Source organism: Trachypithecus francoisi, unplaced genomic scaffold (genome assembly GCF_009764315.1).
Source record: "Trachypithecus francoisi isolate TF-2019V2 unplaced genomic scaffold, Tfra_2.0 Lachesis_group19, whole genome shotgun sequence".
Classification (NCBI taxonomy): Eukaryota; Metazoa; Chordata; class Mammalia; order Primates; family Cercopithecidae; genus Trachypithecus; species Trachypithecus francoisi.
Window position 1 is genome coordinate 6,031,610 of NW_022681464.1, and position 14,003 is coordinate 6,045,612.

The window sequence follows — 14,003 nt, forward strand, 5'->3', positions numbered from 1 at the left end:
TTATTTTGCAAAGTTAAGGACATTCCCAGGACACAGCCTCAGGAGGTTCTGACAACATATGCCCAAGGTAGTTGGGCTACACCTTAGTTTTATACATTTAAGGGAGACATAAGGCACCAATCAATACATATAAGATGTACATTGGTGGGACAACTTGAAGAAGCTGGTGGTGGGGGTAAGATTGGGCTTCCAGGTCATAGGTAGATGCAAAGATTTCCTGACTGGCAATTAGTTGAAAGAGTTTATCTAAAGATCTAGAATCAATAGAAGGGAGTGTCTGCATTAAGATAGGTAGTTTTGGAGACCAAGGTTCTTGTTATGCAGATGAAGCCGTCAAGCTTCAGAGAAAATAGACTGTGTTTCTTATCAGAGTTAAAAAGTCTGTTCTGGACCGGCGCGGTGGCTCACACCTGTAATCCTAGCACTTTGGGAGGCCAAGGTGGGCAGATCACCTGAGGTCAGGAGTTCAAGACCAGCCTGGCCAACATGGTGAAACCCCATCTTTACTAAAAATACAAAACTTAGAAAGTCCTGGTGGTGTGTGCCTGTAATCCCAGCTACTCAGGAGGCTGAGGCAGGAGAATAACTTGAACCCAGGAGGTGGAGATTGCAGTGAGCCAAGATAGCACCACTGCACTCCAGCCTGGGTAACAGCAAGACTCCATCTCAAAAAAAAAAAAAAAAAAATTCTGTTCTATCAGCCCTAAGGTCTCTGCTTTAATGCTAATGCTGGCCAGCTGTGCCTGAATTCCAAAGGGAGGAGGATATAATATCCGACCCCCACTTCCCATCATGACCTGAACTAGTTTTTCAGGTTAACTTTGGAATACCCTTGGCCAAGGGGAGGGTCCACCAGTTGGTAGGGGGGCACTTAGAATTGTATTTTTGGTTTATATAACTATTTGAGTCAAAAGAAAAATCAGACAACACAATACAAAAACAAGCAGTTTAAGATCTGAGCAGAAATTGTCTGTTCGTCCTCTTGGGATTCCATAAGGAAGCGCAGAGGAAAATTCCCCAAAAAGGAGTCTGGCACCTTCTCTGTTTTCGTCAAGGAATCCCAGGCTGTTAGAAATCAGTTTAGGTTCCTCATACAGTAGAGGATGGCAAAAGGAAGGAGAGACAGGCAGAAGTAAGTGGAGAGAACAGAATTCAGTTGACTGAGAATCAAAAAAAAAAAAAAAAAAAAAAAACTTTTTCTCAAAAAACAAGATCCTGGGAGAAAGAGAGAAAAAAAAACACCATAAAGTCCCTTTAAAATTGCACATATACATATTGGATATCAACTTAGAAGTTTATTTTGCCAAGGTTAGGGACAATGCCTGGAAGAAATAAACATGGACTCACTGAAACAGTCTGTGGTCTGTGCCTTTGTCCAAAGATGATTTTGAGTGCTTCAGTATTTAAGGGGCAAAAGCGAGCTGGAGGGGAAAAAGGGAGGGCCTGGTAATCCAGGTGTTGCAAGAGAAAAGAAGCAGGTGGGGGATAGCCGATTATGCATTCATCTTGCACTCTGGAAATGGACAGGTTATATAAGATAAGGCCGCTGTGGAGATACTTCACCTTTCATCTGTAGCTATCTGCTTAGGAACAAAAGAAAAGGCAGCTTCTTGCATGACTCAGCTTTCAGCTTGATTTTTTCCTTTGGCATGGTGAATTGGGGTCCCGAGTTTTTTATTTTCCTTTCACACATTTGAATAATGGAGCAGTGAATCTTTTATGGAAAGACAACGGGGATAGCTTCTAAAGTTTTTCAGCCATTTTTCTGGCATCTTTGGGCCACCCTAGAAGTACCACTTACATGGCTGGCAGTACTTCCTCAGGCGTATCCCATCCTGCTGTGGCCATCCACTTACTTGCCTCCCCAGGTCCCATCTCATGTGTATAATCTGACACAAATTGGGAGGTCCAGAGTCACGGACTCCTGTGAGAATTCTAAATTCCTCAGCAAATTTTTTGGGGTTTTCTCTAAGGTTTGGAAAATCTTTTGCTGTGACTCTGAATTCAATTTTTCACCAGCTTTTTTACTCGGTTTTGAGCAAAAGCAGTTATAGGAACCAGACGTGGCTGTTCTGAGGGCCTAACTTCCCATAGCTCATCATCTTCAGGGTATAAGCATAACTGGGCAAAAGGATTAGTAGGTGTAGGCTGAGAAAATGGGTGAACAAATATATTGAGGATAAAGGGAGGAAATAGTCAAAGTCATGTCAGTTACCATATAATTATTTTTATTTTCATCTTTAATTCATCTCTTAAGCTTTTCAGTTTCCTTATTTGCCTTTAGAAAGGAGGCGTTTTGAGAGGCAATTTTGGAACCAGTCAACCTTTTAGAAGCCTTTGTCTACCAAACAGGAAATGCATTCCATTGTTTCTGAGATATGTGTGATCCCTCCTTTTCCAATGTGCCCCATAAATGAACAGTTGTATCCAGCTCAAAACTTCTCACTGTTGTGAACCTAGAAATTAAAAAGTTTTTTTAAAAAAATGTTTTAACTCATCCCACTGCCACTTTAAATGGTCTCTAGCAAGGTACATTCATTTCTCTAGAAAACCACAGATTTGGAGTCCATAATTTCTGAACATATTATTGGCTTGTGTTCTGGACAGAGGACTCCCAGACTCCTTAGATGCTGATGAACATGTCCTACCCTGTCCTTCTAAAATTTTACCTACCTGAAGCCTCCAACTGAACCCAGTCCAGTTCCCACTGAACACCCAGTTCAACCTCTGGGTCCAGTCAAAAATAAAATTACTCCTGTAATCCCAATACTTTGAGAGGCTGAGGCAGGAGGATCACTTAAACCCAGGAGTTCAAGGCCAGTCTGGGCAACATAGCAAGGCCCCCATGTCTACGAAAAAATATGTTTTAAAAAAATTACCCAGGCATGGTGGCTGTTTGGATGAGCGGAGGCAAGATGGTGCACTTCCGGGTTCTTCATCCCCCCCCCCCTCCAACTTTTCCCGCGCACGCGAAAATGCAGCCGACGCCCGGGAAGGTGCAGACCAACTGGGCATGCGCCAGGTGACGTCAATCTGAAGAGACCAAGATTTACCTGGTCGCACCTGCGGAACGCCCCCGGACACGCCCGTGCCCCGCCTATCGCCCTCCCACTCCCAGAAAAGCCGCTGCGGACCAGTGCCACGCGCAGACTTCCCAGCTTCCCCACTGCGGTCGGGACTGCCGGAACTCCGTCCGAGAGCAGCACGGAGAACTCTGGGGGCCTCATTTGCCGGAGGCCAACAGACCTCTCCTTACCCACCTTCTTCCCCTGAAGCTAGGTGACCAAAATAAACTTGCAGTTTTGCTCCTACCCTTGCCTAGTCGCTGGTTCCTTTGCGCCCGCTCTGGTGGTCTTAGAAAAAACAAGTCAGTTGGTGCCGAAACCCGGGAGGAGACCCCTCCTCGGGGCCCCCAGGGCCTGTGGAGCCTCCTCCTCCTCCTCGCTCCACGCCGCAGACGGACCAGGACCTGAGACCCGCTTCCCTCACTCTCACGGCCTCTCTGGGGTAAGTGCCCTTGTCTCCTCTTTACCTCCCTCGGCCAGAAATCCTGCGCAGGTCCGGGGTCCATTTGGAGCCACCAAGTGGCTCGGGAGACCCGTTCAGGACGGAGACGTCCGCCTGAAGGTAATCTCCACTTAGGCTTCAAGAGCCTCTCGTCTGTCTCTGCTGGTTCCAAAGGACGCTTTGAAGCCAGGCAGGGATCCATTCCCATGTCCATTGGGTCCATTGTTGTCGGTAAAGAGGAAACAAATGGGAAACCCCCAGTCCAAATTTCCAAAGAGCACTCCCTTGGGGTGCCTCCTAGCCAATTTAAAAACCTTACAGCTTGAACAAGACCTTAGGAGGAAGCGGTTAATTTTCCTTTCCACTGTGGCGTGGCCCCGATACAAACTAGACAATCAGTCTCAGTGGCCACCGGAGGGCACCCTAGATCGCAATGTTCTGACCGACCTCAGCAATTTCTGCCAGCGGTTAGGCAAGTGGTCTGAAATTACGTACATACAAGGCTTTTGGGCCTTACGCTCTCGTCCCGACCTGTGTAGCCGGTGCTCTTCGGCCCAAGTTATGCTAGCCAAGGACGCCGGCTCACAGGAACCCGAAAAAGAGGAGTCTTCATTCCTTTCTGTTCAGCCGGAGGATCTAGGGTTTCCCTCACTTCCGCCCTATACTTCTCCTCCCTCCGCCCGGACTCCTCCTTCCTCTTCCTTACCTACTAGTAATCCACTCAGTCCCGTGCTTCCTTCGGGGCACCCAACTGGCTGTCTTGAGTCTCCTGTCTCTGCACACACCCGCTCTAAGTGCCCTGCTGATGCCTCCACTCCTGCCCCACACCTCCTACAGTGTTAGCACCTTTGCGAGAGGTGGCTGGGGCGGAGGGGGTAGTCAGAGTACATGTCCCTTTTTCATTGGCCGATCTTTCCAAAATTGAAAAGCGTTTAGGGGATTTCTCAGCTAATCCCACCGTTTACATAAAGGAATTTAGGTATCTTTGTCAGGCTTATGACTTAACTTGGCATGACCTCCAGGTTATCCTAACCTCCACCCTAAACCCTGAGGAGCAAGAGCGCATCCTAGCGGCCGCCAGGCAGCACGCCAACCAACTACATTTAACTGATGCCACCATCCCACTAGGGGAGCAAGCAGTCCCCTCGGCAGACCCAGACTGGAACTACCAAGCAAACCAGCCTGGGCGCCGTAGGCGAGACATAATGGTTCAGTGTTTGTTGGCTGGTATGCAAACAGCCTCAAACAAAACTGTAAATTTTAACAAATTAAAAGAAATTATACAAAATCCAGAAGAAAATCCAGCCGCATTCTTAAATAGGCTGACTGAGGTTCTAACCCAATATACCCGGTTAGATCCGGCCTCCCCCACAGGGGCCACCATTTTGGCGTCTTATTTCATTTCTCAATCAGCTCCTGACATTCGTAAGAAACTTCAAAAGGTAGAGGATGGTCCTCAGGCACCAATACAAGATCTGGTTAAATTAGCCTTTAAGGTCTATAACTCCAGAGAGGAGACGGCTGAGGCAGTGCGACAGGCACGCCTCAAACAGAAGGCCCAGCTCCTAGCAGCGGCTTTACAGCCCAGTCGTAACCCCAGGCCAGAGAGTGCACACTCCGCAGACTCCAAGGCTACGAAAGGAGCCTGCTATAAGTGCGGCAAGGCAGGACACTATGCCAACAGGTGTCCGCAAGGTCCCCGAGCCCCAACGCAGCCTTGCTATAAGTGCAAGGCGTCAGGACATTGGGCCAATGAATGTCCTAAGCCTCGTCCACCAGCAACCCCCTGCCCTGCTTGCCAGCAGGGAGGACACTGGAAGTCTGATTGCCCCACCCTGAGAACAGGTGCTGCGTCTCCACGTGACCCCCTTTCCCAGGATCCTGGGAGCTCCTTCCAGCTCCTACATCTGGACGACAACGACGACTGAAGGTGCCGAGACTCGGGGACCCCCATCACCCTCGCCGAGCCGCGGGTAACTCTCCTGGTAGCGGGTAAGACAATTAATTTTTTAATAGATAGCGGGGCTACCTATTCTGTTTTGCCGTCCTTCTCTGGACCTAGCCTTCCATCCGATATCTCTGTAGTAGGAGTAGACGGAAAGCCATCCACCCCACGAAAAACTCCACTCCTTAGTTGCTGCCTGGCCAACAACTACTTTGCGCACTCGTTCCTCATTATACCCTCATGCCCTACCCCCTTACTAGGCCGAGACATCCTAAGCACCTTAAAGGCCTCCATATACATTCCCACCAACTCATCCACTCCCCTTCAACCCCCTCATGACCTGTTGCTCATGCTTTGTGCAAGTGCACAGGCTCCTCCTATGTCGCCCCCACCCCCCACCTTCCCTATTTCTGTACACCCTCAAGTGTGGGACACTTCCACCCCGGTCATAGCTGCCCACCACCCACCAGTTCTCGTCAAGCTCAAAGATCCCACTCGTTTCCCAAACCGCCCCCAATTCTCTCTCTCTCCGACACATCTACAAGGTTTAAAGCCAATTATCACGCGACTACTTAGCCAACATATTCTTGTCCGCACACATTCCCCCTGTAACACTCCAATACTTCCAGTTAAAAAGGCAGACGGAACGTATAGGTTAGTACAGGATCTTAGGCTAGTCAATGAAGCCACCCGTCCCACGCACCCTGTAGTTCCCAACCCTTACACCCTTCTGTCCCATATCCCCACCAATTCTACTTATTTTACTGTGCTAGACCTTAAGGATGCTTTCTTTACTATACCCCTACACACAGACTGCCAGTTCCTTTTTGCTTTCACATGGGAGGACCCAGACACACATACCTCCACTCAACTGACGTGGACAGTCCTCCCACAAGGGTTCCGGGACAGCCCCCATTTCTTTGGTCAGGCCTTAGCGAAAGACCTTGCCTCTTGCCCTCTCACAAAGAGCAAAGTTCTGCAGTATGTAGATGATCTCCTAATCTGTAGCCCTACCAAACAAGACTCTCTTCTAGACACTGCAACTCTCCTCAACCATTTAGGCTCATTAGGTTATAGAGTATCTGAACACAAGGCCCAAATTTCTTGCCAAACCGTCATATACTTAGGAATGAAATCACCCCAACAACCCGGTCACTAACTACTGACCGCATGGCCCTAATACGTAACCTTCTTCCCCCTCAAGATGCAAAAGAAATTCAATCCTTCCTAGGTCTAATAGGTTTCTTCAGACATTGGATCCCCAATTTTGGAATCCTAGCCAAACCTTTATACGCTGCAGTTAAAGAAACCCCACATGGGCCTTTGTCCAACCCCAAGTTAATCTCGACTCATTTCACCCGCTTAAAAGCTTGCCTTCTCTCACAACCCACTCTCTCACTGCCTGATTTCCAGCGTCCCTTCCAACTCTTTACAGATGAAAGGCAGAAAGTGGCAGTTGGTCTCTTAGCCCAGCCTGTCGGTAACACCCACCGTCCTGTGGCCTATCTATCCAAACAGCTAGACCCAACTGTACAAGGCTGGCAACCTTGTCTGCGTGCGCTAGCAGCAGCAGCCTGCCTGACCCAGGAAGCAAAAAAGCTCATTAGAGGCAGTAATCTGACAGTCTTCTCCACACACCGTCTTCAGGATCTCATCTCTCATAAAAGTATTAGCCACTTAACTCCATCCCGGCTCCAGCTTTTCCATGTCTTATTCATAGAAGACCCCACTGTTACTTTAGAAGTTTGCTCCTCTCTAAATCCAGCCACTTTACTGCCAGGCTCTCTTAAACCACTCCATACTAAACATTCTTGTCCTGAGGTTCTGGAGGCCCAGCCCCCCAGCCACCTACACTTGCATGACCAGCCCCTTCAGAATGCACAACTAACCTATTTGTGGATGGCAGCTCCTTTATCAACCCTCAAGGAAACAGACAGGCAGGATATGCAGTAGTTACCTCTTCCACAGTTTTGGAGGCAAAACCCCTACCACAAGGGACCACATCACAGCAGGCAGAACTCACTGCACTAACCAAGGCACTCCTACTATCAAAAGGAAAAACAGTAAACATATACACAGATTCTAAATATGCTTTTCTAATCGCACACACTCATTCAGTTATCTGGAGAGAGAGAGGGTTTTTAACCACCGGCGGTACCCCTATTATTAACAAAAACCAAATACTCAAACTACTAGATGCACTGTCGGCACCTTCCAAGGTAGCCATTATACATTGTAAAGGGCACCAAACTTCATCTAACCTGGTAGCAGCCGGCAACAATTTCGCTGACATCACTGCCAAGTCAGCCGCCGGATTTTCCACCCCTAAGCCTCCTTCCGCCTGTTTTCTCTCCCCCCAGTATGCCCCTAATTACACTCAGGAAGAAAAGGCTAAGCTATTACAAAATCCAACAGCCAAACTAGCTACGGGTGACTGGATTTATATTAATAACAAACTAGTTATTCCTGAAACACAACTCCATACCATTCTAACAGACATACATAATTCTTTACATATAGGACCCAAAGCCTTATATAATTCCTAAATCCCCTCCTCCACTGTCCAACACTACAAAAACACTTACTTACAATCAACCAGCAGTGCTCTACCTGCCTAAAGGCAAATCCTCAAGGCGCATTGCGTAATCCCCATCCCAGCCATCAACTCAGAGGATACCAACCAGGTGAAGATTGGCAAATTGATTTCACACATATGCCAAAACATAAAAAATTCAAATACCTCTTAACCCTTGTGGACACCTTTTCCGGGTGGATCGAGGCCTACCCTACCACAGGAGAAACCGCTAACATTGTTGCCTCTATACTCACTGAACATATTATTCCTAGGTTTGGCCTCCCGGTCACTCTTCAATCTGATAATGGTCCAGCATTCATCTCTAAGGTAGTCCAACAGGTGGCAGCCCTCCTACACATCACCTGGAAACTCCACATCCCTTATAGGCCCCAGTCTTCTGGTAAGGTAGAAAAGGCTAACGGACTCATCAAACAGCAGCTCACCAAACTCTCAATCGAAACCCGGCAGTCGTGGGTAACTCTCCTTCCCTTAGCCCTGACCCAGCTGCGGGCAGCACCTCGAAGCCCAACAGGTCTCAGTCCATTCGAATTAGTCTACGGACGGCCCCTAACCCTCCAACAAATACCTTCCCTGCCAGCCCCTTTGGCGAACTACCTCCCATATCTCACTCTTCTCAGACAACTCCTAAGACAACACGCTGAGTTAGCACACCCTCCTCCAACAGACGCCTACAACCCACATCTCTCCCTCAGTCCTGGAGACCAAGTATACATAAAAGATATCCAAGCCAAAGACTTACAGCCCAGGTGGAAAGGCCCATACATTGTCCTCCTGTCTACACATACAGCCGCAAAACTCCTAGGACACACGCATTGGATTCATATCTCCCAGCTAAAGAGGGCCCCCACCGGGAACAATCAGTGGACATCAGTTCAACTTTCCCCCACTCGCCTCAAACTTACAAAACTTTCTTAACTAGTTCATGCTCCCTGACCCCTGGCGCTTAGCTCGCTTTCTCACCATCTTCTACATAAACCTATCAGACTTTCAATACATAACCCCAGACCCAGATCTACCTCCAGACAATAGTCCAGAGCAGTGGTTCTCCCATCTCCTAACCTTCATTGAACATCTCCAGTGGCAAGGGACACTCCGTGACTACACGGAAAATGAAGTCTCATTTTATACTTATATTGCTGTTTCACTCATTCACTCAGACCTTTGCTAGTCCGCCTACTGTATGGCAATTTTTTTCTCATCACTGAAACTTGGCCACAAGACAGCCGAACACACTCAGTAGTACATAGCTCTGCCAGTTGCCTTCCTTAAGGCTATCAAACTTCTCTCCACACAATAGAGACCCCTTTCTCATGGCTCGCACTTATCTGCCAAAGGCTAGACTTAACCTACACTGTGAATATAACCAATCTCTCCCACTGCTTCCTCTGTGAGGCTTTAGAAGGCCCCCACCTAGTGGCAGCCCCCTGCCCATGGCCTTCAACACAACTGGTCAAACATCCCACAATTCACTTACACTCCAGGCGCCACTATACCAGAAATCCAAACTGCCCAATCCTTCCTTTCCGTTATTCAACTCCAAATTCATCCTGAGGTAATCATACTCAGGCACCCATGGAGGCCACACAGCCCCCATTGAAGCTATTTCTCGTCCAAACTGCCCAATCCTTCCTTTCCGTTATTCAACTCCAAATTCATCCTGAGGTAATCATGCTCAGGCACCCAATGGAGGCCACGCAGCCCCCATTGAAGGCTATTTCTCGTCCAAACTGCCCAATCTTTCCTTTCCGTTATTCAACTCCAAATTCATCCTGAGGTAATCATGCTCAGGCACCCAATGGAGGCCAAACAGCCCCCATTGAAGGCTATTTCTCGTGCAACTGATCTCTCTCTAAAACTCTTAACCATATAGCCATTAACTGATCCCTCTATGTCCCCATGTCCTTGGTCCCCAGTCTAACTTTATACAGCCAGGCAGAAGTAGCAGAGCTTTTCCAGCAACTTTCCATGCCACTACGCCACCCCCGTAAAAAAAAAACGGGCTGTTGTCCTCCCTCTAGTTATTGGAATCAGCTGAAAGCCTGGCCTCCCTGCAGCGCCGAACTACCTCAATAGCCTAAGTAGCTGCCCAAAACAGGCGAGCCCTAGACTTGCTTATAGCTGAAAAAGGAGGCACTTGTCTCTTCCTTGGAGAAGAGTGCTGCTATTATGTTAGCAAGTCAGGCCTAGTAGACACTAACATTCAAACCCTCAATAAAATAAAAAACTGAGATACAAAACCTTAACACCCCAACCTTGCCAGGACCTTCCTTCTGGGTTTTGCCCATATTCTGACAAATGCTTCCATACCTCGTTCCTATACTAATACTGTGTCTTATTTTATTTTTCATCCGTGCGTCCAAATGCCAACCATGGGCCCCGACCTTAACGACGCCCCTTAACAGCAGGAAGTAGCCAGACAGACCACGGCGCCCCTTATCACTATTACCAATAAAAGGTTGGACTGTTTGGATGAGCGGAGGCAAGATGGTGCACTTCCGGGTTCTTCATCCCCCCCCCCTCCAACTTTTCCCGCGCGCGCGAAAATGCAGCCGACGCCCGGAAGGTGCAGACCAACTGGGCATGCGCCAGGTGACGTCAATCTGAAGAGACCAAGATTTACCTGGTCGCACCTGCGGAACGCCCCCGGACACGCCCGTGCCCCGCCTATCGCCCTCCCACTCCCAGAAAAGCCGCTGCGGACCAGTGCCACGCGCGGACTTCCCAGCTTCCCCACTGCGGTCGGGACTGCCGGAACTCCGTCCGAGAGCAGCACGGAGAACTCTGGGGGCCTCATTTGCCGGAGGCCAACAGACCTCTCCTTAACCACCTTCTTCCCCTGAAGCTAGGTGACCAAAATAAACTTGCAGTTTTGCTCCTACCCTTGCCTAGTCGCTGGTTCCTTTGCGCCCGCTCTGGTGGTCTTAGAAAAAACAAGTCAGTGGCATGTACCTGTAGTCCCAGCTACTCTGGAGGCTTAGATGGGAGGATTGCTTTGAACCCTGTTTTGTTCAAGGCTGCAGTGAGCCATGATCACACCCGTGTACTCCAGCCTGGGTGACAAAGTGAGATCCTGTCTCGAAATAAATAAATTAACTAATTAAATAAAATAGAACAGCTCAGATGGACACAGTGGCTTATGCCTGTAATCCCAGCATTTTAGGAGGCTGAGGTGGGTGGATCACTTGAGGTCAGGAGTTCCAAACCAGCCTGGCCAACATGTAGAAACCCTGTCTCTACTAAAGTACAAATATTAGCTGGGCATGGTGGCGTGTGCCTGTAATCCCAGCTACTTAGGAGGCTGAGACACAAGAACTGCTTGCATCCAGGGGGCAGAGGTTGCAGTGAGCTAGATCGCACCACTGCACTGCACCCTGGGCAACAGAGCAAGACTCCATATCAGATAAAATAAAATAAAATAAATAAAATTACTCAAACTTGGAGAACTCAGGACACAAACTGTGGAGATCAAAATCCAAGAGATACTCACTCAGGACCTCCAGACGCAGAGAGAAAGCAGTGAGCATGGTGTGCTCAGCAGGAACCTCATGCCTGCTTCCTTGATGCTCCTGGGGGTTGCTGGGTGTCTTAGTCCATTTTGTGTTGCTAAAACAAAATTCCACAGACTGAATAATTTATAAAGAACAGAGATTTACTTCTCATAGTTGTGGAGGCTGGGAAGTCCGAAGTCAAAGGGCCTGCATCTGACAAGGGCCTTCTTGAGCTGAACTCATCCTTTTCTCAGGAACCCACTCTCCTGATAACTAGCCCACTCTGCCTATAATAGCATTACCCCATAGATGAGGGCAAGCCCTCGTGATCTAATAATCGTGACCCCCTCCCTCTCTGTCTCCAGGGGAGGCAATGGCTCCAGCATGGCTCCAATTGCTATCAGCCAGACCAGCTGTGATTCCAGCCTCCTTCAGGTGATCCCAGCCCTTGGCTCTGGTGATACCACCTCCTTCCCTTGACTCTGACCTAAGGATTGTAGGGTATTCTTTCTGCTGCTATTCTCTGAATGGCATCATCAGCTCCTGTTCAGCTCCTCTTCCCTCTCAACACCACTGCTTTAGGAATTAAGTTCACAACATACAAACTGTCGGGGACACATTCAAACTATAGCAGTGGGATGGGGGTGGTTGTCACCTTTGGATCCCTATTTTGACACCAAACTGCAAATGAAAAACCTGAAGCACAATAAAATTGTTCACGGTTTGAGTAAGAAGTAATTCATAAATTGGGTCCACTGGACCAAAACGGGTTTAGTATTCCAATGACAAATCATCAGAGGCAAGTATTTTGGGGGTAAATTCAGAAGCAAAATTTAAAAATTATTTGATTATTTTTGCAATTACAAAATTGCCTTTTTTGTTGGAAAGTCCTTAGTTACATAATCATGTAAATTGGCTGCTTATGATTGGCTGAGGTTAAGTTTTCTGCCTAACATAAGCATGCACCAGAAATGACTCAAGTTAAGTTTTACCTATATTCACAGTTTTGACCCAAGTTAAGTTTCACTCATGTTCACAGCCTAAGCAAGGTTAAGGCTATTTTAAGGCCTAGCTGGTTTTATTTGCTCAGGAATTTTGTTTCTTTTCTTAGAGAGGGGGTCTCTACAGCTCACCGTAACCTCGAATTCCTGGGCTTAAGCCATCCTGCCTGAGCCTCCTTTGTAGCTAGGACTACAAGGGCATACCACCACACACAGCTAACTATATTGCCCAGGCTGGTTTCAAATTCCTGGCTTCAAGTGACCGTCCCAGCTTAGTCTCCCAAAGCACTGGGACTACAGGTGTGAACCACAGCACCTGGCCTGCTCAGGAATTTTTTAGGCCCAGTCTCCATTTATAATTTTGTTTTAACAAAGGTAATAATTCATGGAGGTTCTCCTGCATCTACTCCTTGATTCCAGACCCATATGTCTATGGGGAAATCAGTGTCATATTTTGGTCAAGACTCAAAGCCCATACCACGTCCTATAAAACCTACAACCTCAGGGTCTCAGGTTAGTGACCCCAATTGATATCACTTTGGGAGGCCAAAGCAGGAGGATCACTCGAGCCCAGAAGTTTGAGACCAGCCTGGGCAACATAGTGAGACCCCATCTGTATTTAAAAGAAGAAGAAAAGACAAGACAAGACAAGACAAGAAAAGAAAAAAGAAGTCTGGACACCAGCTCCATGTGGCCTCTCCTCTGATGTTCTAATTCTGATGTCCCTAACCTCTTCTTGTCCCTTCTGCCCCCCACCCTAGGGGTGGTAGCTGCTTTCTGTGCTTACTCTCTCTGGATTAGTTCAGTGTGCTACTTTTGCTCTTTCAGACAATGGGAAGTGAACTGTGGTGGGAAGAAAAGCCAGGGTGTTTGACCCCCTCCCTCTCTGTCTCCAGGGGAGGCAATGGCTCCAGCATGGCTCCAATTGCTATCAGCCAGACCAGCTGTGATTCCAGCCTCCTTCAGGTGATCCCAGCCCTTGGCTCTGGTGATACCACCTCCTTCCCTTGACTCTGATCTAAGGATTGTAGGGTATTCTTTCTGCTGCTATTCTCTGAATGGCATCATCAGCTCCTGTTCAGCTCCTCATCTCCTCCATCCCCTGTGTAACTGGGAATCTCCTCTGTTTCACATACTTACAGTGGTATCTCTTATGTTGGTTAGGCCCTGACTGATACCAATATATTTCTTGATTGATTGAAGGCACTTACACAAATCCATACCCTACCCCCATTGTTGCCTGGAAAAAATTGTATTTCATGCTTCAAAGTTCAGCTTAAAAATTATTTTTTTTCTGAGGATTTTCTTATCTTCCACTCCCCACCTCATCTCACCTTATTCCCACCCATGAATTCATTGCTGTAACTCTGGGATCTCCTAGGACTTGGCTTCTAAAACATGTCCCATATAATTGTTTTTATGTCTCTCTTCAGCTAGAATAGGAGTTCCTCTGTTGTTTTTTTTAA

At 47.8% G+C, this 14,003-nt stretch overlaps 1 long non-coding RNA gene across 1 annotated transcript in view; it reads right to left on the minus strand.

The window, feature by feature from the left end:
* Window positions 1-2,272: 2,272 nt before the first annotated feature.
* Window positions 2,273-14,003, minus strand: part of LOC117063915 — a 36,129-nt gene continuing 24,398 nt past the window's right edge. Inside the window, exons 2-3 of the long non-coding RNA XR_004429162.1 lie at window positions 11,536-11,651; window positions 2,273-2,456 (exon numbers count right to left, since the gene is read on the minus strand). This is a non-coding gene — a long non-coding RNA (uncharacterized LOC117063915). The remainder of the gene's footprint in view (window positions 2,457-11,535; window positions 11,652-14,003) is intronic.